This window comes from Marmota monax, unplaced genomic scaffold (genome assembly GCF_021218885.2).
Source record: "Marmota monax isolate L192 unplaced genomic scaffold, Marmota_monax_Labrador192_F-V1.1 WCK01_AAM20220418_F8-fsc00020, whole genome shotgun sequence".
NCBI classification, from domain to species: Eukaryota; Metazoa; Chordata; class Mammalia; order Rodentia; family Sciuridae; genus Marmota; species Marmota monax.
In genome coordinates, this window is record NW_026692912.1 from 5,839,803 (window position 1) to 5,859,339 (window position 19,537).

Here is a 19,537-nt window from a genome sequence, read left to right on the forward strand (position 1 = left end):
AGGGAGACGTGGACTTGGTGCTTCAATTACCTGCTGGATTCATATCTCATTTTGAGCTATTAGAAAAAGTAGATGTATATTCATAGATTTGGAGAAGATCAAGGAAACAAAAGTGAATGGCACTGCTCTTTTCCCACCTGAATTCTGAATGCACGGAGAGAGAGAGACAAAGAAACGAGCAGATTGGAGCCAAAATACCTCCTTTATTTCTACCAAACGGTAGGTGGAGGGGCATAGCTTTAGGTCTGTCTCCCAGCCAGGAGGGTTTGCCTGTATAATATGTACCCCAGAATTAGGGTTGTGTACCACAGGCCAACTGGGCAACCTTGGGCCTTTCTCCACTGGGGCCTGTGTCTGTTAATGTACAGCAGAGAGGAGCCAACCAGTATGTGAGCCTCCGTCGGGAAGTTTGTTCCTACAGAAAGAGAGTGAATACAGCACTGAGCTTCACAGAGGCCCAGTTCCTTCTCAAAATCTCAAATCAGAGTATTTACTCTACCCCTGACTGTGTGAAAAGGTTCTGAAGAAAGAATCTAAGAGGAGCATGTCGGGGTGGGGGGGAATTTCCCTTATGAAAACCAGGAATAAGGAATATGCATTACCTCCCCATTGTAGTTTAGATATGAGTTGCCCCCCGAAAAGTTCACATGTGAGACAATGCAAGGATTTTCAGAAGTAAAATAATTAGATTATGATGGGTGTAACCTAATTGGTGGATCAATCCACTGATCATGGATTAACTGGTCAGTAACTGTAGGCAGGTAGGACATGGCTGGAGGAAGTAGGTCACTCCGGGTATGGACTTGGGGTTTATATTTTGTCCTTGGAGAGCAGAGCTCTGCTTCTTGGTTGCCATGTCCTGAGCTGCTTTCTTCCACTATACCCTCCCATCATGATGTGCTGCCTCACATTAGGCCCTATGGTGAGTCGACTATGGAGTCGGCTGAACCTCTGGAACCGTGAGCCAAACAAACTCTTCTTCCTCTAGGTTGTTCTTGTTGGGCATTTTAGTCACAGAGATGAAAGGCTAACTAAACACTCCCTAAGAAGTTTCATTGTCTAATCTAATGACACTTGCTGACAAGGCCTGGGTAGAAGAGACCCTAATAGGTCAAAACTGGAAGAGAGTGTCCTTTAACCAAAGCTGCATTCAAGTACCCAGACCTAGAAGGTGAGCAGGGCAGTGGATCAGGAAACCAAAGAGGAGAAGAGAGCTGTTCACCAAAACAGAGGATGACCAGGAATAGTATCTAGTGCTTGGGTGTGAAAGTCAGAGAAATGGGAACAGGAGTCGAGTCAAGCAATAGCAGTAATAAACAAACACCTGAAACCAGAGCCTTTGCCTGTGCCTGAGTTTTATAAGCCCACAGCAGCATGCTACATAAAAAAAAAGGTCCCTAAAATCATAAATCCAAAAATGGCTGAATTTCATTAAACCTCCAGGGCTGTTCTTTCCACAGATGTGACAACACAGTTGTTTATGTACCAAATCAGTGACTCTCAAATGACATCTTTTGAAGGAGTTGCTGGCCTGTTACAGAATCAGTCAGAATAATTACTAAAAGTACAAATTCCTAGATCCTGCCCCTAGATAATTGACTCAGGAGTAGGTCTACACTGGAGCTCACAAGTCTGTTCTTAACAACCACCCCAGGCAATTCTTAAGTGCAGCCACAGTTTAGGTACCTTGTTCTAGCTGGTACCATATCAGGAAAGGCCACTAAAAATCATAAAGGAGTAGTTAAGATTTTGTCTGGGCTTTGCAGCAGGGTGTAAACCATTCCAGACCAGGAGGTTTCTCTGGGCACCTGAGCTACCTCTGGAGAAGGGGCAGGGTTCTCACCTGATATGGAGGACTCCTCACCATGAGGCAGACTCACTTTCATTGTAATGATGCAGCAGGAGACAGAGGAGCTGGCTGGCCTCATAGCCTCCCCAGCACTTCTTCAACAGGGAGAAAATGTTTCACAGAGGAAGCCCATGTCTCCTAGTATTTTGATCATTTTTATTCCAGTACCTCACTTGCTTCTGGCTGTGAGCATTGGGGTACATCAAGATAGGGACCAGGGTTCCAGGACATTCCATGTCCCTCAATCATTCCCTGCTACCTAACCATGGTGTATCTCAGAATTTATAAACTATCTACAGATAAGTGGTGTCCCAACACATATGGTATACATGTAAATGCACATATACATAGTCTAAAAATTTTATGTCAAAGTACTCATTCCTTTAAAAAAAAATGCAGTCCTTTGCACAGAAAGGAAAGGCTTTTAAACAAAAATGAGGGAGGGTCTGGGGGGTCCAGTCGCAGCTCGAGGCCTGAAGGTGTTGGGAGGATATGACGATGACAACGACGACGACAACCGTGACCCCGGTCACCTGAGCCTCCTGGCCATGGAGGCCTCAGCACCCAGGCAGCAGCAGCAGCACCAGCTTGCAGCAACAAAGATCAGGAACCTGCCCTGGGTTGAAAAATACCAGCCACGGACACTGAATGATCTCATTTCTCATCAGGACATTCTGAGTACCATTCAGAAATTCATCAGTGAAGACCGACTGCCACACCTGCTTCTTTACGGCCCTCCAGGGACAGGAAAGACGTCCACCATCCTAGCCTGTGCTAAACAGCTATGCAAAGACAAAGAATTTGGCTCCATGGTCCTGGAGCTGAATGCTTCAGATGACGGAGGAATGATATTGTTCGGGGGCCAATCCGGAGCTATGCCAGCACAGGGACAATATTTAAGAAAGGGTTTAAGCTAGTGATCTTGGATGAAGCTGAGGCCATGATGCAGAATGCCAGAATGCCTTGAGGAGAGTGATTGCGAAATTCACTGAAAATACCAGATTTTGCCTCAACTGTAACTATTTGTCCAAGATCATCCCCACCTTGCAGTCTCGGCATATGATGTTCTGGTTTGGTTCCCTGACACCTGAACTCATGGTTCCCCATCTGGAACATGTCATAGAAGAAGAGAAAGTCAATATAAGTGAAGACGGGATGAAAGCACTTGTGACTCAGCAGAGATATGCGAAGGGCTCTAAATATTTTGCAGAGCACCAATATGGCCTTCAGGAAGGTGACAGAGGAGACTGTCTACACCTGCACAGGGCACCCGCTCAAGTCTGATATTGCCAACATTCTGGACTGGATGTTGAATCAGGACTTCACCACAGCCTACAGAAATAACATGGAGTTGAAAACTCTGAAGGGTTTGGTGTTGCATGACATCCTGACCGGGATTCACTTATTTGTTCACAGAGTGGACTTCCCATCGTCAGTTCAAATACATTTATTGACCAAAATGGCAGACATGGAGTACAGGCTTTCTGTTGGCACCAGTGAGAAGATTCAGCTGAGCTCCCTCATTGCTGCCTTTCAGGTTACCTGAGACCTGATTGTGGCAGAGGCCTATGTGCTCCAAGCCCATCTCCACATCTCGGGTCTATCACTGACTGGAGAACAGAGAACTCAGTTATAGGTGTAGCGGTGGGATGAAGCCAGTCTGCCCAGGTCTTGGAAAACTCTGGTCCAGGAGTGGACAGGCAGATATTTAAAAAGCACTGTCTGGTTGATTGAAACACCAAAATAGAAAACAATTTTAACATATACCTATCTTATCACACTGCTTTTTACTTTTTTAGTATTTTTACCCTTTAGTTGCTTCCAAGAAATTGGCCTATCCCATTTTGGTCTGTAACATGAGGTTTCCAAATCTACTGTGGTCCGAATGTCTTTCAACTCAAGGAAATCACCTCCCAAGTTTATCAAACTAGTATTTGGCATTGTCTACTTCATAAACAGGAGCTAGTGAATTTCTGGCCCAAACTGTTGTATCTTATAACTAATCTTTTTGTTTCCCCTCTTGCAGTAGAATTTGTAGCAGGTCTCAGTGGTGTGGACAATAGGGAAAAACTTGAAGTTTTAAATACAGAGCTAGTCTCTGAATCATGCCATCCTAGGCCATTACTTATCCCTTGCTTCATACTGGGAGGGCCTGTCAGATGAAGCCCAACCCAAAATCTGGACCTGCTCAAAGGACTGACCCTACAGTACAGTGGTCTCTTTTACAGTTTTGCTTTAAAGCAAGGCTAAAGCAGCTAGCTTGGTGCCCACCACAAGTGATGCTGCTTCTTAGCCAGCATTAGAAATGCTGACTTATCTGTAATATTACTGAATAAACTTTCTTTTAGGCTGTTCCTTAAAAAAAAATGTGATAATACAAGTTAATAGCATGTGGTTACCTACGTAAGAGAATAAGAAGTTATTACCTGTAAGATAAAATATAAAGAAAAAAGAAAACAGAGAAGGAAGAGAAGCATCATTTGCTTTTTACTTCAACAAAGTAAACTGATCCTAGCAAAAGTTAGTTACAAGAGCCAAAAAGGAAATATGCTTCACAAAAGTATGCCTCATCTACCGTGTGTGCAAACCCTGGGCCAACATTCATCCTAGTCCCTCACCCAAATTTTAACGATATATTTTTAATCCACTCGATCCCCATCAAATAATGAGCCTGCTGGTATGGAAACTTCCTTTCTCAGTGGAACTGAATGTCAGCTTGAGTCTTCCAACTTGAGGTTTCTGTCCCCTTGCTGTCTGCCGTCCCCTCACTGTGGACATTCACGAGTCTCCTGCTCTCCTCCCAGCCATCAGCCCCCATGTATCCCCTTAATGAAAATGATCAACATCCTTGTGTGTTCAATAGAGGAAAGGTCGGGTTTTAGACACTGTCACCAAAGGGAATAGAAACAGAAGGAGCTAAAACGTTACCACCCTCTAAGCTGACCCACTCACTGTCAGAGCTGAAATACAAGTCATATTTCCTTTTCCTGAAGCACTTCTTCACAGTAGCTAGCTAATTTTCGTTAAAATTAATTTACATTTGTTTCCTCTTATTAGTTAAGTTGGCCCTCCTTTAAGTCCTTTTAGGCAATTTTTATCCATTGTTTTTTCTCTCGGGACCTATTTCCTTCAGTTTTCATACCTTTTAGTATTCTAATATCCTGAAATGGTGAAGTTTCCAAAAGTGGCTACCAGCTCCTTCCCCCAAGTGAATGCTAATGCAGAAGCCTGATGTATAAAACAGTAAGGAGTTTTGGGAGCTCCTCTGTTCTCATAAGTGAGAGAAGCAGAGCTGGGTGTATGCTCAAAAGGATCAATGGAGGCTTCCCAAAAGGACCTTTCCTAAAATCCAGGGATCTGTAAACTACATTTTGAAAACACTTCTACTAAAAAAAAAAAAAAAAAAAATCAAATTGGTTAAATGCCAGATAAAAAGATAATTTCCACTCTGATTTGTAATGACACCATGCCTGAATAGATCTAAATATTCAAAATTAAATAAACAATGAGTAAAACAATATAGAATTAGTGAAAAACTACCGCAACCAAGAAAACCGAGAGGAAAAGTGGATTCTAAAAAATAATTTATAGAAGAATCAGAATAACACTATGGTAAGTAGTTACCTTGTAGTCCCAAACATACAAGAAGATATGACCTTTGTAAAACAGAGACAGGGAGCTTCAATGAGGATATGGTTAAATGAGATTATACAAGGAACTAGCTGAAATAAGGAAAAAAGTACAACAGAAGTCAATACACCATAACGAGATTTGAATCTTCATTGGGCTAAGGATGTAGCGCAGCGGTAAAGCATACATTTAACACAAACAAGACTCTGAGTTCAATCCTCAGCACCACAAAACATAATAATAAAAATTTTTAAATTTCTGTTGAAAGAAGTAAATAGTAGTAACATTGTATAAAACTAGAATAATGACATTGAAAACAAATTTAAGAAGTCATCTCTGCACTGAGAGGAAATGAGAACATAAATTTTAACAGGAAAAAAAAACATTTTTGAGAACAGGGAATAAATTTTCAACCTAAGCATTATTATAGTTTTCAAAGAAAAAAGTCAGAAATATTAGGACTCAAAAACAGTGCAAATTAAAAAAGAAAGAAGAAACTGGAGAATGAATTTTTTGGGAACAAAAATAAAATAGGAGTCCTGAGACTATAAAAAAACAAGGTTCACCATGTTCCAGGAAAACTTACTGAAATAGAGACCATTCCTAGACATGAAAGCGCAAACTATTTTAATTATGTGGATAAAGAAAAATATTTCAAAATGGAAGAAGAAGAAAAATTTACCTAGAAAGGAAAAATTTCAAGCTTGTCTCTATCTTTATCACATGCATAAATTCCAGGAAAAAAAACCAAAAGTGGAGTTCTATCTGTAAGAGTTTGAGGGAAAAAAAATAAGGAACCAAAATTATAAACTGAATCAATTTTTTTTTTTCACAAACAAGCAATAGGAAAAATTTCTCTTGAAAGGATACAGCAAGAATGCCTCAGATACACCCTTTGTAGAAATGTCCTGAACTACATTCTACAGCTAACATGGTTGAAAGAGAGGTCAAGAAGGCAGCAGTCAAATATGGAAAATCACATTCAATTGTTGCAAATATAATTTTAAATTTTCCCTTAATGCAAGCATAAAGTTTTTATTGGTGGTAATTTAATGGATGAAAAACCATGACTGACCCTCTTCATGAAAATTGCTAAACATACCAGAAAATGAATTTTTAAAAACTTATCTTAAAAATGGTAAGAAATAGGCAATCCTCAGAAAACAAAAACTAAAGAGAAAAAAAGCACCTAAAGAGATAAGTAGAGAACTAAACCCAGCTGTGTCTTGAGGCATTTTCTGAATCCGTGTATCCTTAGGCTTCTGTTTCTGCAGGCTCACAGGTTCCAAAGGACAGAAGACACGTCTCACTGGCGACGGACAATCTCGTGAAAGTCTGCCCAGAGAACAAATATATTCCCAAAGTGCTACACGACATGAGAGTAAGATGAACAGAACCAAACTCACCTCCTACACCCAGGGGACAGCAGGGAAAGTTGCCCATATGAAACCTCGAGATGAGTTAAAGAGGGTAAAGAACAAACTGGCCTCCACGGGAGTCTGAAATTTTCACTAATAGGATGATACAACAAACCTGAAATTGAGGATTTTAAGTTTTCCCAATGGATTTTTCAAGACCCTAAGCTCCTGGGGGAAAGCACATGTTAAGTCTTTTTTATAATGAGCCAAACCTAAACAGATCTCAAAGAATTCCAACCAGAATTCAGTTCAAGAACTATGAGCAGCTCACAGTAAAATCATCATCATCATCATCATCATCATCATCATCAGGAAATAAATAAATCAATAAATCACAAGGAAAAAAGTTACCATAAGAGAAAGTTGCAATAATAACAAAGAAAACCAGCAAAGTCTAGATACTAGAAATATTAAGCACACCATCTGAAAAAGCATGTTAGTTTAAATTTTCCAAAGAAATAAAGCATTTAAATTTGATTAAAGAACAAAAAAAATTAAAATAAGATTTGAAAAAGAGTCAAATAGAGCTCTGAGGAGCAAATTAAAATCACAGCAATGAAGCAAATGCCATGAAGGAGTTGAAAATGACACACAGATGGAGGTCTTAGCAAAATGCTATGTAGTTAGGAAGAATTAACTTGGTGTGCTTCTTAGAGGGACAGAAAGATGGAAAACATGAGAGAGAAGCTAAGGCACAGAAGACAGAGTCTAAAACGTGTAGTTGGAATTTCAGAAGGAGGGGGAAAAACAGAATGGGGAAGAGGTGAATTCAAATAAATAATGACAAGCAATTTCTCAGAATTGGATAGAAGGAACCAATGTACAATTCCAGTGAATCCCAATTGGGATACATAATAATAAACCATAACTAGATTCATCATAATTAACCATCAGAACACTAAAAAACCAGGGGAGAGTTTTCAAACAGAAGCCAGAGGGAAAAGACAAATTAGTGACAATGTTAAATAATGTTTAAAGGGCAAAAACAGAAGACAGAAACAGTAAGATAACATACTCAATATGGTGAGAGAGAATCATTCATTCTAGCACAATATATGCAGTGAAAAAAGATTTCAATGGGCTGAAAGTGTAACTCCGTGACAGAGTACTTATTTAGCATGTGCAAAGCCCTGGGCTTGAAATCTAGCATTGAAAAAAAAGAAAGAAAGAAAACTGAGAATTTGCCTCCAGTGGATCTTCAATAAAGAAAATTCTAAAACAGATTTGACTAACAGAAATACATAAGTAGGGGCTGAGGTTGTGGCTCAGTGGTAGAGCGCTTGCCTAGCATAAGTGAGGCACTGGGTTTGATTCTCACCACTACATATAAATAAACAAAATAAAGGTCCATAGACACCTAAAAAGTATTTAAAAAAAGAAATAATATAAGCGATATGTAAATTTAAACATTCTAGTAGCCTTATTTTTAAAGCAAAAGAACTCAGATAAAATAATGTTAATAATTTTCTATTTAATCCAGTATATCCAAAATATGATCATTTCAACATGTAATCAAATAAAAATCATTAATGAGATTTTTTTTATACACAATCTTTGAAATCCAGTATGTACTTTACCCTTGCAGCAGACATCAATTCGTGCTCCATATCCATATGACTAGTGGTTACTGTGTTGTTCATTATTCTGCTAAAGAATATCAGTGAAAGGTTGGCAGGTGGAAGGGCTGAGATACAGAAAGGGATAATGCAAAAACAAGTAGCAAATACACGGATAAACCTGAGGAGCTAAAGGAACATTGACTGTTCCAAATAATAATGTTTTTGTTAGAAACTGGAAGTTATGGCAAGTTTTAATTGGGTTTTGTTTAAATAAGATTGTAGCAAAAATACTACATAAGGAAATTGTGTGCTTGCTACATTAAGAGGCACCCAACATCTATTAAATGATGGCAAGACTGGGTCAAGGTGAAACAAGGAGATCCTTCAATCACAAAGTTCAGTTTTTCCTGCTTTTTGCCAAAAAAAAAAATCTGTTTTTTTTTTTTTTTTGTGATACTTTGGCAGAAGAAACAAGTATGAAGTCTCTAAGACTGTGTTTGAGAAATAATATTTCCTGAAGTATAGCCCTAAGGAATATCTGATCAGAATTATTTGCATATTAATAATTCTTTTCCAAAGAAACTGAAACTAGGCACTGTGACTCATACCTATAATCCCAGCTATTCCAGAGGCTGAGGCAGGAATTATTGAACCCAGAAGTTTGAGGCCAACCTGGACCAAAAGAAAAGAAAATGCATCAGAATCATTCCATGAAATTTTTTTAATTATTGAAAAGAATTCAATCAGAATTAACCAGTAATCCCCATAGCAAACAACTATTGCTACTGAACCCAGATCTCCTTGGAAGTTCTGTCATTTCTTTGCAGCCACCCCACCCCACCCCACCCTTTCTGTGCTTCTGCAGCATGTGCCCACACCTATAACTTTCTTCATAAGACCACTGTCAGCCCTAGAAGTACATTTGCCTACATGCACAGTGAGTTGGAAATATCTGAGACTTCAAAACCCATGGGTAGCTCTCAGCCAATGACTGATTTGTGAAAGCCCAACTCCCTTGCCTTAAATTGGGACAAACTCCAAGCTATAATTTAAGATCTACAATTCTGTATGGTACTTCTGAGGCTATAAATTTGCCTGAAATTGAACCCTAGCTTGGATGTTTCCCTCACTGATGTGCATCTCTTATTCTCTTACTTCTCTCTCTGGAAAGCAGTTCCCTAATATCATTTGCATATCAAGCTTCAATCTAGTGTCTGCCTCTGGAGAACTAATACAAGAAAATCCCTGACTTTGAATGCTACTCCACTTCCAGAATGAGTATGACACACAATTCTACATGCTCATGTGTAAAACTAAATATGCACAAGAATCTTGCCTATTTTCATTTGAAGTCATTTGGTTTTATTAGTTATAAACAGTAAATAATTCATGGTCAATCCACAGTGGATCCACGCATAGCATATACCGGTGAGAGTACAATACTGTACACAGCCCCGTGTATCAACTATTGAAAACTCAGCTGTGCATCACTTTTCTAGATGTGTAAAACTTCTATGATTCTTGAATACAAGCAAATCCATCCCCCTTTCTGAAGACTGACTGTGGCACTTATTGTTTCAGAGACAATGAGTCTAGTGTTTGGTACTCAGACTGCGAGTTTCAAAGGGAGTCTTTGTCTACTTAAAACACACACACACAAAAAAAAATTAGACTCTATATTTATTGGAAAAAGAGCAGTCCAGCAGCCTTCTCTGAAAGAAACCAGCCCTGGCAGTCTTAAGTTACAACTGTTAAATCAATCTGTAGGTAGCTTCTTACAGTTCAAGCCAGAGACTGCTGAGAAGGACTTAGGAAAAAAAAAACAGAAAAGAGAACCAGCCCTCACCCTTCTTTAAGCATTTTTAATCACTGGAAAACTCTTTTTACAATTATGTAAATGCTTTTCAAGCACATTTCTGCAATAACTTTTTATAAACCGCTTTCTCCAATGACACTATTTAAATATTTAGGAATACAATACGTGATGATTTGAAGCTCTGGAGACATGTGGTTGGGTTGCACTGTGCTTGTTTTTAAGAAATATTTTGGAAATTATTTACTGATGTCCCTCATTGTCCTTTAGAAGAGACATATATACACATACAGCCACACATATGTCAATAATGTAAACAAGGTCATTAATAAAACATTTCTCTAACTTTATTTTAAGAGTGTAAATTTGTGCTATTGGACAGGGCTAGATATGCCTATCATGTATGACAGCTCTATTCAGGAATGCTAAAAATTGACCAAGCAAATGGAATATTCCTATGGCCAATGCCAGAGTACCTCACAGAGGTTCTTCCTGAAGTGAAATTGTCTTTAAAAAAAAAAAAATTTGGAGAAGGAATAGTTGCTTTAGGTGCATCCATTATAGGCATACAATTAATGTGCTAATTAAAGTCACCCATCCAGCAAGGCCCAAAGTATAAATGAGCTGGACTGTGTTCTTTAATATAATCCACTTCTAAATCTATATGTATCTCCCCGAATCATTTTGGAAATATTTTATTATTTCGTTAAAGTAAAAGAAAATAATCCCAGAAGGCAAAAAAAAATTTAATTCAGTGTTCTAAAAACTAAATGCATCAAAATACACAGGAATTCAGTATGTAGCAAATTCTGTCTCAAAATAAAATAAGGGACTGGGTGCAGCTCAGTGGCAAAATGCTTCTAGCACATGTGAGTCACTGGATTCAATCCCCAGTAAATTTTTTTTAAAAAATTATTTTTTAATTAAGTCTTCTCTTTTCACTATTTTGAAATGTACATAATTAACTATATTATTGTTAATTGTTAATGCAAAATAATTGATCACCAGAACTCATTTCTCCTGTCTCATTGAAATTTTGTATCTTTTGGCCAGTATCTTTCCTTTGCCTGTCTACCTTCATGTCTACAATCTCTGGAAATGATTTCCAAGACATCAGCATTTTTAAATTCTCCATATAAGTGAGATCATGCAGTATTGTCTCTCTGTGCTTGGTTTATTTCATTTAGCAAAATATCCTCCAGATTCATCCATGTTGTAGCAAATGACAGAACTCGCTGCTTTTTTAAGACTTAATGTGTCCCATTGTGTATTCTGTCATATTTTTCAATCCATCCCTCTGATGGTGGACACTAAGCTTGATTCCGTGTCTTGACCATTGTGAATATGTTACAATGAACATGGGAGCACAGATGTCTCAACACACAGATTTCAATTCCTTTAGACGTGTACCCTGAAGTGAGATTTGTGGATTATATGGTAATTCTATTTTTTAGTTTTTTTGAGGGAATTCTATACTGTTTTCTAAAATAATTGTGCCTCGTATAAATATAGGCTGCACTTCTTTTATTGAATTCATTCCTTTGACCCAAAGTCATTCACAAAACTGATTAAAATACTCAGGTGGTGGCTGGGAGTACAGCTCAGTTGTTCAGCACTGCTCAGCATGCATGGAGTCCTACATTCAGTCCCTAGCATTGATGCTGTGGCATGCATAAGGCTCTGGCATGCTCCATGTATTATAAATAACTCAGCTTTATTCTAGGTTTTGGACAGTAGATATGTTTTCCCTTTGATACAATTCTGCAAGAAATGTGCTTCCCTTTTTTTAGTATTTGTATGTGTGATTATTATCCAGGATGATGTGGGGACACAAAACAAGGCAGCCATTTCTATTACTGTTTCTATGACATCATTACTAGTCTTAGCTTGGATGCAAAAGGGAGCACACCAGATTCCATTTAACACTTTGCCACTCTGTTATTGTACTTTAATGCATCATTTAATCTGCAGAAAGCTACAATAGCAAAGGCAATATTACATCCATCAATACAAGAATGAGAGCACCAAATACATTGCCCAAGACAGCCCAAGTACCAGCAATCCATGGGGCTGGGATGCAAACTGCAGTGTATTTGCTCCCCAGGGAAGAGTGGATGTCAAGTCAACAAGAATCACAACTAGTTGTGCACACACAACAACTACATGAACAATGTGTGTTTTTAATAAATACTTTTTAATGGAAATGTGATGGCACATCATTCCTAAAATATTTGTAAAATAATATAATTGTACTAAGGGTAGGTGGAGATAAAAACAATCTTAGGTCTGATTCTATTAATACAAAAGATAAAAAACTCAATGTAAGAATCTTTTGAGGTTCAGCTTAAATAAGATTGAAATCAGTTTAAGTGCCACATTAGCTTTACCATGAGAAAACTCAAATTATCCTAATCTGTTTTTTAAACTTCAATGGTATATCAAGATACCACTCAAATATTTGTGGTTTATTCTATCCCAAACTGGCATTGAAATTCTCTGTTGAATGGATTTGGATTTTTACATCTACTTTTTAGTATCTGGTTTAAAAAAGGACTCTCCATCACAGCAGGCACCAAACTTGAGAGAAGTAAAAGGAAGGACTTGGAACATGTATTCTTCCTCAGTCCCAAAAGAGTTGCTGTTCTAGCAAGACTCGGGTCAGAGGGTTGGGCACTGCTGGGGCAGGTCACATGGCTGATCTGGGATGAACTTGTTTTGTGAAGAAACAGATTAATTGTAGCTATGAAGCTGTTGTTCCTGTAACTTTTTAGCAGTAGTTAAATCCATTCCAAACTGACAAGCAACAGAAAAGAACATTCTGAATCAACTGCAGATGAATGGAGTTTTCCCCTGCCTCCTTGGGAATATTATGAGCATCTCACAAAAGGGGTCATATCCTGTTTCTTTCTCTTGTTGCTACAACTGTGGTTTGTATATTGGCTGTATCACTAATGTGAATTTATAACCCAAAAATGCAAAAAGAAAAAAACATCAGCACTCCTTCACAAATATGCATTTTTCTTTCCCCAACTTTCAACAAGCACTGTTTTAAGTCATCCTTATGTTTTTCTGCAGTGGAAGCCAATCCACACGTCTTTTTCATATCCTACTGTTAGCACAGAAGGTGAAATACTGACATAAATGAAGGGAGTTGCAAATTCAGCATTAATACAAAACAGGCAAACACTTAGGAAGGTTTTTTTCTGACTCAACAGTGCCCCCTAGTGTGACTACAAAAATTAGAATGAGCACAAGATCCAAAATAAATCAGGTAGGAAAAAAAGTAAAGTAGAAGACATTAATACATTTAACTTTTTTTTTAAGTTGTTGATGGACCTTTATTTTTTATTTATATATGATGCTGAGAATTGAACCCAGTGCCTCATATTCGAGGCAAGCACTCTACCACTGAGCCACAACCCCAGCCCACATTTAACTTTTTAAACTACCAAGATTTGTCTTTTCAAGTCAACCTATTTAACAAGATATATTTTACATGTGTGTGTGTGAATGTGTGTGTGTATATGTGTGTGTATCTTACCAATAATAAAAGGGCGTTCTAAAAGATCAGATGCAAGTGGAAGGAAACAATGTCAAGACATGGACTATAATACAAATACGCTTTTTGAAAGAAAGGAAGAGAGAAAGAAGAGGAAGAAATTTGAATCTTACTGCCTCTAGGTCTGGAGGCAATAACTTGGGTAGTATGGCATTGTTCTCTGAGTCAATACCCAATTCTGTTATTCTCATAAGATCAAGTCTCACCAAAGTTTTCCTTGATCACCTACTAAAATTTATTACCTCTGGCCACCTGTGCAGTTCAGTTTTCTATTCAATAAATGATACTTTTGTTCCTCCAATGCCCTGAAAGTGGAAATTATTTTTCTTTACTTAACTGATCATAGCTCTTTCCAGAAGTTTCTGATCTCTGAGAATTTACAGTATTGGAGAGAAGAAGAAGGAGGAGGAGGAAGAGGAGGAGGAGGAGGAGTAATGCTATGAACCCAAGAAGGTACTCAGCCAACCCAAAGATACTGCCTAATGATCTGGAGTATGTCATTAAAAGAATTTCCCTTGCTGGACCCAATGCACAGGACATCCCCCATGCATTTTTGTTCTCCCATCTTCATTCTACTCTTGTTTCACCAAAAATTTATGTAGACTTCTAATCCCCTCTTTTTTGAATCCTCGTAATCTCAATACCCATTTCACTGTTTTGAAGAACTCTTAAGTTGGTACTCTACTGCTTTACGTTGCATTGTGACTCCTATGTGAAAGATCAACAGAACCTAAATTATGTGAGAAATCTAGGCCTGATAGAATAAGGGAAACTCTCTTAGTTTCATATGTGTTGCAAATTAATATCAAAACCCAACTGAAAGTGATTAAGAGTCCATTGTATACAACTCTACTTAAATTAGAATTTAATAAATTATATATGCATCTCTTCCCATTTGGATATCTTTAAAATTCTTAAGATTCCTTCCATATACTGCTTCAGAAATATATTTAGATTAACTCAACCACATTACTATGTGCAATATTCCATTTTTCAAAGTGGGTGTGGTAGCAGAACCATTCTGTATTGATAAAACAAATTCCTACATGTGTATGCACATGCTATCACAAAACCACAAGGCAAAAGGCTGAAAGAACTTCTGCATGTTTCAAATCAACACAAAAGTCTTATAAAAGTCTGTTTGGGGCTAGGATTGTGCTCAGCAGTAGAGCACTCCCCTAGCATGGAAGGGACCCGGGTTCAATCCTCAGCACCACATAAAAATAAAAACAGCATTGTGTTTTATCTACACCTAAAAAAAAATAAAATATTGAAAAAAAATTCTGTATGTTCTAAGTAAATAAGACTTTTTAAAACTGTTGTGTTTTCGGGACTATCTTTAGTAAAAGCAACATGACTGAGAATAAACACTTTGTTTTTGTTCCACTTAAGTAAATATATATGCAGCAATTCTGAACAGAAAGAACAAAGTTGATAAAGAATAGCAAATATCATTCAAACAAAATGAAAAGACAAATAGATCAGTAGGCCAAAATTCATTCCTTGGCTATTGAGCAAAATGAACTTACTTCTAGAAAAGAAACAGTGTGCAGAGTCATACAAAGTCATATTAAAACTGTGACATATTCTCACAATGGAATACCAGCCAACCATTTAAGATGATGTAGGTCTATACTGATTCAACTGGGGAGAATTCTATCACATGAAAAGGCAAAAAATATTTGTACATAAAACATTTTTATATTGTTTATATCTTTCCTACTCCTGAGTGAGTGTTCTCAAGTGGATAAACTCTCCCTTTCTTGACCTTACATTCTAGAAGTTCTTTTGTCTAATCCCATGTTTTCTCCCAGCTTCTGATGGAATGTGCCAACTAGATGCACAGATCTTTGAGGACATGTGCTGTTCCAAACTTTTAGGTCCTACACATCTCCAGTGGGGTAATACTGTAATTTAATCCTAATTATAGTTTTGTGAAGGGAAGTGGGGGCAGACCTTGATGGGGCATAAGTGTCATTAAGAAGGAGAGGACCTTGCAATATCTGAAGGCAAGAAGGGATGTTATCCCTTATTAGGGGGACCACTTCTGCAAGCTCAAAGGGCTTAGGGAAATCCAGAGATGCGAGACTTTGTGGAGGCATCAATATCAGTGTCCCCATCCCAGGTATCAGGGTCCCATTCTTTCTCAACCTTGTCCTTGCAGACCTGCCTTGGTTTAGATCACAAATATATTTCTCTACCCTGGCCCTTTGCTTTCTCTGCCTTGCAGCTATAGGAGATGAGTATAAGATACAAGAAGGCCTTCTGGCTTTCACAATTAGTTTGTAATTTCTAATTACCCTTTCTTAACTAACACCAGTCAGACTGGATTAATCTCATCTAATGGCCTCAATGTAACTGAATAACCTCTTCAAAGTCCCTATTTTCAAATACAGTCAATCACATTCTAAGATATTAGGAGTTAGGATACTGATATATAAATTTGGGGAGGATAAAATTCAGCCTATACCAGCAGGTGATTCTCAAACACAGTAAAGTTTGAGAATTAGAAAAGTATAACACCAGAAAGGTCTACAGAAATGTGTACCAAACTGATCATTTATTACTAACAAAGATCCAAATGGTAAATGCAGTTACTGCTGGTCCACAGACCCATTTTGAACAGCACTGCTATTGGTATATGGTATAGCAATGGGATAGATATTTACTATTACCTGGTACTATTACCTGGCATTAACTCAGGGGATGAGGCTGGATGGGTTTTATACAGGAATATTTCTAATGTGCAGTTCAAAGAATAGAAAAGTGAAATCATACTTTTTCAAAAATAGAGTTCTTGGAAAACATTTGTGTAAAACATGTTGGAGCTCTTGTTTATCAGTGCCCTTCTTATGGTAGAATGCTTTCTCCAGATGTAGATTCCATTCAGTGCCAGCTTTTGCTGGTAGCTGAAAGATAACAAATGATAGAAAGGAAATAGAAAAAGATCTTTATTAAATTCTTTTAGAAGCACAGCTAGCAGGCAATCTGATATTAAAATAGCCTCTTGTGTACCAGGACTGCATAGAATAATTATTAATGTAGGTGGTACATTCTATCTAAACTTAGCAGATATGGTGGACATAGTTCTGACTCATGCAGAGTTACATGGGACCACCCCTGACTTGTCCTGGGCACTGTGCTACTATTGGTATAACGTTGGGGAATCCTTCTTCCCTTGCAATGAGGCAAGAAACAGGATAAAGATACAAGGAAATGCTACCTCAGCTAATCTATGTGCCTATTAGTGGCAAAGAAATGGGAGATGAGGGAAGGAGATGGAGTCACACTGGCAAGTGCTTCTTTGCTCAGGAAGCAGTAAAATGCTTGGAGTCCACACCTAGCTCACCATCTCTCACTCCAGGTGCCCCCATGCCTTCTGAAAAGACCTTCCTATGGCCTTCTGGAGAGGCAGCCTCTTGGCTTAGCTCTCCAAATAGTGCAAGAGCAGGCCCTTGTTAACTAAATACACCGAATTAAATCAGTCATGATTTTCCTTTCCTGAAGCACTCAGTTCTTCATTATGACACTATTCCCACTACACCAAGTAATAGTCACAGACCAATTATTACTGTCTGGAGGGAACTGGGTTTCTGGCAAGTTTCATTATAGTTTAAGATCCTGAGAAGCACTGCTGCCCTGGAAATGCACACAGGTTAAATAAGACACGATGGGGCTGTGCCCCATGGGTAGGCGAGATTGCAAGCTTGCAAAGACACAATTGAAACTTATTAGTAAAAAAAACTTCTCTTCCCAGAAAGTTTTCTAAGGGGAATTTTAAATGGAAGTGCAATTGATTTCTCCTTTTAAGTGGCAGTGAAATATTGAGACATAAGTGTGGCTCCAAGTACTAATAAAAGGGTTCTAGGAAATTACTCACAGGTTTAAGAAATCCACTTTTGATTTTTTTTTTTTTTTTGTATCTCAAATACTATGAAGTTTCATAAGACAGAAAAGTGATTAAAAACAATATTTTTATTGAAAACTACACATTTTGCTCCACAATTATGTTCCTCCAAATGTGGCCCTTGGAGGACCTGCATGAGATTCACCCAGAGTACTTGTATCAGTGTAGCTTTCAGGCCCAGCCCAAATGGACTGAAACATGATCACTGAGAATGAGGCCCAGGAGTCTTCATGTGTAACAAATTCCACATGTCATTGTCATGTACACTAAGGCAGAAAATAAATGTCTGGACTCCTACAATCCACAAAAATTAGTGTGGATTTTGCAATCCCTTCTATGCAGTGATGATTTCTGCCATTCTCAGAACAGAACTGTCGTGCCTTTGGAATAAACTCACCACTCTTCCCAAATAGGCAGTGCTCTCCTTTTTTTCCTCCATCACTGCCCCAATCCCTAAATCAGTTCAATATCTTCTGCTCTTACAGCTTCCAATTTCTCCATATCCTCATCAACACTTATTTCCCACTTGTTAATTATGGCCATCCTGATGGGTATGAAGTGGTACCTTGTTGTGGTTTTGAGTTGTATTTCTCTAATAATGTGAATAACTTTTCATACACTTATTGGTGGTGTATATAGCTTCTTTGAAAATACCTATTATTTTACCCAACTGTTAAGCTGAATTTTTTTTGTTATAGAACTCTTTATATATTCTATATATTAGACTTTAATTAGATTTATTTAATTAAAATCTAATATAGAGGATACTATCAAGAAGTGGGGGGGGGAAGAAGTCCACAGAATAGAACTACATAGGATTGGCAAGATTAAGCTGTGGACTTCCATTCTTTGGGCTGTCTTGATAATGTCCTTTAATGTTCAAATTTTAAATTTTCAATTGAATCCAATTTAACTATTTTTTTTCTCTATTGTTGCTTGGGCTTTTGGTGTCATATCTAACATCATTGTCATATCCAATATCTTATTTAACCCTCTGTTTCTTCTAAGTTTTCTAATTTTAGCTCTTACATTTAATTCCTTGATCCATTTTGAGTTTATTTTTACATATGATATGAGGTAAGGGTCCAACTTCATTCTTTTGCATGTGGATATTCTGTTGTCCCACCGTTATTTGCTGAAGAAGCTATTCTTTACCCTCACTGAATGCTCTTGGCACCTGTTGGGGGGGGGGGGGTGGAAGCAATTGACAATAGATGTATGGATTTATTTCTGGACTCTCAATTTTATCCCTTTGCTTTATATGTCTATCCCTATACTACTACCACAATGATTTGGAGTTTTGTTTTTGTGTTTTGGTGCATTATAACTATGCATAATAGGAGATTTGTTGTTAAATATTCATACTTGCACATAACATAATTTGGTCAATTTCATTTCCCAATACCTCTTTTTTCCTTCTCCTCTACACTACTGGTATCCCTTCTATTTTTCTAAGATTTCCCCCTCCCTCTTTTTTTTTTTTTCCTCTTTTTTCTCTCTAATTTCCACATGAGAGAAAACATATGACCAGAGACTTTCTGAAATTGTTTTATTTTGCTTAACATAAAACTCTTAAGGTCCACCCATTTTCCTACAAATAACATAATATCTTTTTCCTTTATGATTGAATAGAACTCCACTGTATCACAATGTTCTAATTACTGTACCTCTGTAGCAGGTATGGAAATCAGGAAATATGAGTCCTCCAACTTCGCCCTTCTTTAAGATTTTTTTTCTTTTTTGTTACTTAGTGTCCCTTAGAATTTGATATGGAAAACAATCCTTTGGGATTTTGATATGAA

General features: G+C 37.8%; 1 pseudogene; it reads left to right on the forward strand.

Annotated features, from left to right (window-relative positions):
• The first annotated feature begins 2,382 nt into the window (after positions 1-2,382).
• LOC124097296 (replication factor C subunit 5-like) lies at positions 2,383-3,485 on the forward strand (annotated as a pseudogene).
• Positions 3,486-19,537: the final 16,052 nt, after the last annotated feature.